The sequence below is a fragment of the Lotus japonicus genome, chromosome 1 (assembly GCF_012489685.1).
Source record: "Lotus japonicus ecotype B-129 chromosome 1, LjGifu_v1.2".
Lineage (NCBI taxonomy): Eukaryota > Viridiplantae > Streptophyta > Magnoliopsida > Fabales > Fabaceae > Lotus > Lotus japonicus.
In genome coordinates, this window is record NC_080041.1 from 135,380,045 (window position 1) to 135,386,555 (window position 6,511).

Below are 6,511 nucleotides of genomic sequence, written 5' to 3' on the forward strand. Positions count from 1 at the left end.
GCCTCTACTTTCTTCATCTGTTCTTATTTAGTTTACACTCAGCTTATTTAGAAGCAAACCTTTGTCAACACCAACCTCAAACAGTTGTTTGATTTTCCTTAAGGGACCGGGTAGGTCAGTATCCTTAAGAAGACTAAGAGAGTGAATCTTAGTGGTGATTCCTTTAGGAGATCAAGGTTGATCGGATCCTAGAGAAGACTAAGAGAGTGAATCTTAGTGATAGCTAAGTCAGTGTATTGTTAGTCACTTGTAGGTTTCAAGTGCAGTTGTAACAATTATCTGATTAGTGGATTGCCTTCATTCTAAGAAGGAAGAAATCACCTTAACGGGTGGACTGGATTAGCTTGAGGGATTTATCAAGTGAACCAGGATAAAATACTTGTGTGCTTTTCTCTTCTCTCTATCTTTATCCGCTGCACCATCTATCTTAGAGAAACCGAAAAGATTTACTTTAAATCTTAAGGGGAAAGTTTTTATATTAAAAACGCTATTCAACCCCCCCTTTCTAGTCGTTTTTCACACCTTCAATTGGTATCAGAGCGCAAGTTCTGATTACCACACTTAACAGTGTTCAGTAGATCCAGGCCAGTGTGAAAAACTCATGGATTCCACCACTACTACAAGCAAATATCAATACAGTGCAAGACCACCTATCTTTGATGGTCAGAGATTTGATTTTTGGAAAGATAGAATCAAAAGCTTCCTTCTTGGCTTTGATCCTGATCTCTGGGATTTTGTTGTTGATGGCTACACCCCTCTTGTCGATGAACATGGTGTAAAGATCCCAAGGAAGAAGATGAGTGAAGATCAAAAGAAGGAATTCAGAGATCATCACAGATCAAGATCTATTCTGCAAAGTGCCATTTCATATGAAGAATATGAGAAAATTACTGATCGTGATTCCGCCAAGGGCATCTTTGAATCCTTGCAGATGTCTCATGAAGGAAACAAGAAAGTGAAAGAGACAAAGGCGTTGTCTCTAATCAAGCAGTATGAATCCTTCCAAATGGAACCTGACGAATCCATTGAGGATATGTTTTCCAGATTTCAGTTGCTCGTAGCTGGAATAAGACCTCTCAACAAAAGCTACACTACAAAAGATCATGTCATAAGGGTCATCAGAAGTCTTCCTGAAAGCTGGATGCCTTTGATAACTTCCTTGGAGCTAACTAGAGATGTTGAGTATATGAGTTTAGAAGAACTCATCAGCATACTGAAATGCCATGAACTGAAGCGCTCAGAAATGCAGGATCTGAAGAAGAAGTCTATAGCTTTGAAATCCAAATCTGAGAAGTCAAAAGCTCTCCAAGCTGAAGCAGAAGACTCTGAAGATTCTGATGAGGATGAGCTGACTCTGATATCCAGAAAGCTCAACTGCATCTGGAAGCACAGGCAGAGCAAATTCAAAGGCTCATCAAAGGACAAAAAGTCAAAGAAGCATTTCAAGACCAAGAAGAGTCTGATGGTGACTTTTGATGAATCAGAGTCAGAGGATGTTGACTCTGATGGTGAAGTTCAAGGACTCATGGCTATTGTCAAAGACAAAGAAGCAGAGTCAAAAGATGCAACTAACGCTGAATCTGCATCAGAGGAAGAGCCAGACTCTGACGATGAAAATGAGGTATTCGCTTCTTTCTCAACCTCTGAACTGAAACATGCTTTGTCTGATATCATGGATAAGTATAACTCTTTGTTGTCTAAGCATAAGAAGCTGAAAAAGAACTTATCTGCTGTTTCTAAAACTCCTTCTGAACATGAGAAAATCATATCTGATTTGAAAAATGATAACCATGCTTTAGTTAATTCTAACTCTGTGCTTAAGAATCAAATTGCTAAGTTAGAAGAAGTTATTGCCTACGATGCCTTTGATAGTAAGCATGAATCTAAGTATGAAAAATCTTTTCAAAGATTCCTGGCTAAAAGCGTAGATAGAAGCTTGATGGCTTCATTGATCTATGGCGTGAGCAGAAATGGAATGCGTGGCATTGGGTATTCTAAACCAATTAGAAATGAGCCCTCTGTGCCTAAAGCTAAATCTTTGTATGAATGCTTTGTTCCATCTGGTACCATATTGCCTGACCCTGTACCTGCTGAAGCTGCTAAACCTCCTCTTATAAAGGGATCTTTCTCCATGTCAAAATATCATGCAAAAATTCCTGTATATTATCCTGTTGAAAGACCCAAAGTTGTCAGAACTTCTGGGCTAACTAACAAGAAAGGACCCAGAAAGTGGGTACCTAGGGATAAGATTATATATGTTGCAGATATCTTCAATAGGTCCATCGAAACTCCAACCATGGAATTTGGACAGTGGATGCAAGCAACACATGACGGGAGAAAGGCATATGTCCCAAGATCCAAAACTTGAACCTGAAGGTGAAGTTAATCTTGGAGGCATCAGTAGAGTAAAATTTAGTCAAGTCAAAGCTAGCTGAAAAAGCTTGTAGAGATGAGCATGACTGTTTCAGATAGAAACAAAGACTCAGAACTTGTCAAACCAGAAGCAACAACATCAGAAGATGCTACTACAACTTCTGACTTGCGTCATCAGAAGAAGAGTAGGTTCATAGCTTCTCATTCTGAAGCATCTGAAGATGGAATTTTTTCCAGAATGGAGATGTCACCAGAACCTCTGGACTTTGACACTTCTGCTCTCATAAGAAGATATACTAATCAGCAGCCAAGTATCCCTTGGTATTCCTTCTGAGGGGGAGTATTTCGTCTTATGCTCTTACTATTTTTTTTCCACCTTCATTCTTTTTGCTTATGACAAAAAGGGGGAGAACTTATAGTATTTTGACAACTCCTATATTATTTAGCTCAGAATCTAGATATTACTAACGTTGATATTAAGTACTAGATTCAGGGGGAGCTTAGCTCAGAATCAAGAACGAGTCTTGGATTCAGAAGGAGCAAGATAAACTATACACATCAGGATAAGTTTTAACTCTGATACCTTATACTCTGAGTGTATTCAGTTTATTTGTTTAGAGTTGTTCATCAAAATACATGGTTTTGTCATCATCAAAAAGGGGGAGATTGTAAGATCAAGATTTGGTCATGTGGTACAACTCTATGTTTTGATGATAACAAGTATTTATTTGTGGATGAACAACTATGATACTCTAATGTTTGTCTTGAGTGTTTTGACAAACAGGTTCTGATTCTGACACCAGAAGATATATTCGTCAGAAGATCTGAGGATCTGAGGATCAGAAGATCTGAGGATCAGAGGATCTGAAGATCAGAGGATCTGAGGATCAGAGGATCTGAGGATCAGAGGATCAGAAGATCTGAGGATCAGAAGATCTGAAGACCAGAAGCTCTGAGGGACCAGAGGCTCTGAAGGTTCAGAAGCTCTGAAGGTCCAGAAGCAGAAGTTACGAAGGTCAGAGGATCCAAGCATCCCTCTGACTCTGATCACCAAGCTTCACAAGTTCCAACACGAAGCATAACTCTGATCAGAAGTCAATGGTTAAAGGCAAATGTCTCTATCGAGAAGTACAAGAGCAGTGTACTATTCTGAAAAGCCTACCTACCAAGGTTCAGCCACAGCAGGTTCTGGAAGTTCCAGAAATGCCCTCCAACGGTCATATTCTCTCAACAGAAATATCCTTTGCACCTTGGACTATAAAGGCTGAAGAAAAGAAGAAAGCAAAAAGAGAGAAAAACCAAGAGCTGCAATACAAGAAAAGATTCAAGCCTCTACTTTCTTCATCTGTTCTTATTTAGTTTACACTCAGCTTATTTAGAAGCAAACCTTTGTAAACACCAACCTCAAACAGTTGTTTGATTTTCCTTAAGGGACCGGGTAGGTCAGTATCCTTAAGAAGACTAAGAGAGTGAATCTTAGTGGTGATTCCTTTAGGAGATCAAGGTTGATCGGATCCTAGAGAAGACTAAGAGAGTGAATCTTAGTGATAGCTAAGTCAGTGTATTGTTAGTCACTTGTAGGTTTCAAGTGCAGTTGTAACAATTATCTGATTAGTGGATTGCCTTCATTCTAAGAAGGAAGAAATCACCTTAACGGGTGGACTGGATTAGCTTGAGGGATTTATCAAGTGAACCAGGATAAAATACTTGTGTGCTTTTCTCTTCTCTCTATCTTTATCCGCTGCACCATCTATCTTAGAGAAACCGAAAAGATTTACTTTAAATCTTAAGGGGAAAGTTTTTATATTAAAAACGCTATTCAACCCCCCCTTTCTAGTCGTTTTTCACACCTTCAGTCCTCTTCCAGCAGTGTCCGTGTTAGCTCCGAGATGGTCGTTGTACCCTCTGGATGCCTGATGTTCAGGAACAAGTCCTCTTCAAAGGCCTTCTTCCTCAGCTCTTCTAGTGCTACGTTGTATGATGCCATTCTTTTTTACTGAAAATTGTTCGAGGTGTGAAGCTTACCTTTCTCTCCAACGCTTTTTATAGGCTTCACTTTCTCTCTGCAAGTTAATGCTCCTACAGTTTCTCGAGGTTAAGTTCTTGGTAACTGACCCTTCTATTTACTCACTTGACCGGTGGTAAACGTTCATCCCTTGCATTAACTCTTTTATTTATTTCGCCTAACTCTGATTCTTACATCGTTTTCGTTTTCTTTAAACTTAGACCTTCTCTAAGGGGGAGTACCTTGTACTTCAAGCTAAGTTTTTCACACCCCAGGCTTTTTGCTTATGACAAAAAGGGGGAGTAAACCCAGTTTTTGATGTGTAAGATGTGTTAGTGTGATTTATTTTTCTTTTGGAGATTTTAAGAGTTCCACCTTCATGACCATAGATGTGTCACTGGGCAAATACAAGGAATACATTTCACTTCTTCTGAAGTGATTATAAGTTGACTCTGATACCAAAGACTCTGATACCTTGTCCGTGACTCTGATTACTTATGCGCTCTGTTTACTCGATTTTCATCTATGTCATAAGTTTTTCACTCTGAACTCTTATATTATTTAGCTCAGAATCTAGACTTTACTAACGTTTTCATCAAGTATTAGATTCAGGGGGAGCTAAGCTCAGAATCAAGCAGTGACTTGAATTCAGAATGAGCAAGATAAACTATTCACATCAGGATAAGTCTTATTCTATATCTCTAAACTCTGAGTGAATTCAGTTTAATGTTTAAGAATTGTTCATCAAAAATTTTAGTTTTGTCATCATCAAAAAGGGGGAGATTGTAAGATCAAGTTTTGATCGAGTAGTACAACTCTATGTTTTGATGATTACAAGTTAACCTTTTGATATGAACAATTGTGGTACTCTAACGTGTTTTTCTGAGTGTGCTATTTACAGGCTCTGACCTCAACTCAATCTCACACAAATCAGAAGCACTGTGTATAAAGAGTAACCCAAGCAACGCTTTCGCATTCACCATGTTCAGTATGAACAGTGGAAAAGCTTCAGAAGTTCTGAAGCTATACAAACTCTGATGTGGACTCAGTCGCTAGAAGCTCTGAAGATCCAGAAGTTCTGATAACCAAGAAACACTGAAGGTTCAGATGTTCTGATGGTGTAGAAGACTCTGAAGATCCAGAAGCTGAATAGTGGAAACTCTGAAGTCCAGAAGCAAGAAACTCTGAAGGCCATGTTCTTCCCTCTGAGTTCAGAATCAGAAGATACAATGGTCAGAGGATCTGTGCTTTCCCTCTGACTCTGATCAACCGGCTTCACAAGTTCCAATATGAAGTATTCCCCTGATCAGAAGTCTCCTAGGTTAAAAGGTCAAGTCGCTATCCAAGTACAAAAGCAAGTGTACCTTCCTGACGACCTACCTAACGTTCTCAGCCACAGCAGAAGCTGGATTTTCCAGAACTGCCCTCCAACGGTAGCATTTCCCATGCAACGCTCAACCCTAATCCTTGGAGTATATATAGAGGCTGAAGATTGAAAGAAGTGTAGAAGTAACACATACGCGCAAGACATATTCAAAATATTCTAAGCTTTCTTTCATCTTAAATTCATTGAGTTTACTATTAGCTTTTTAGAAGCAAATCTCTTGTAAACATTTCTTTGATAAACAGTTTGTTTAGTTCCTTTAGGAGATCAAGGTTGATCGGATCCTAGAGAAGACTAAGAGAGTGAATCTTAGTGTGAGCTAAGTCAGTGTAATTGTTAGTCACTTGTAGGTTTCAAGTGCAGTTGTAACTCTTACCTGATTAGTGGATTGCCTTCATTCTAAGAAGAAAGAAATCACCTTAACGGGTGGACTGGAGTAGCTTGAGTGATTTATCAAGTGAACCAGGATAAAATCCTTGTGTGCTTCTCTATCTCTTATCGTTAGCACTTAAGTTCTCGAAAGATTTGTCAAAATCTTTAAGGTGGAAGTTTTGTACTGAAAACGTTATTCAAACCCCCCCCCCCTTTCTACCGTTTTTCATACCTTCAAAATGGCAGTTTAAAATGAAAGTTGGCCAAATAATATAAGGCATAGCATCAGAAACACTTGATAACCAACACAAAGTCAAGAACTCAGGGTAACTTTTTTCCAAACAGCAACGTTATACTTTCTTGAACTTCTTTTGAAC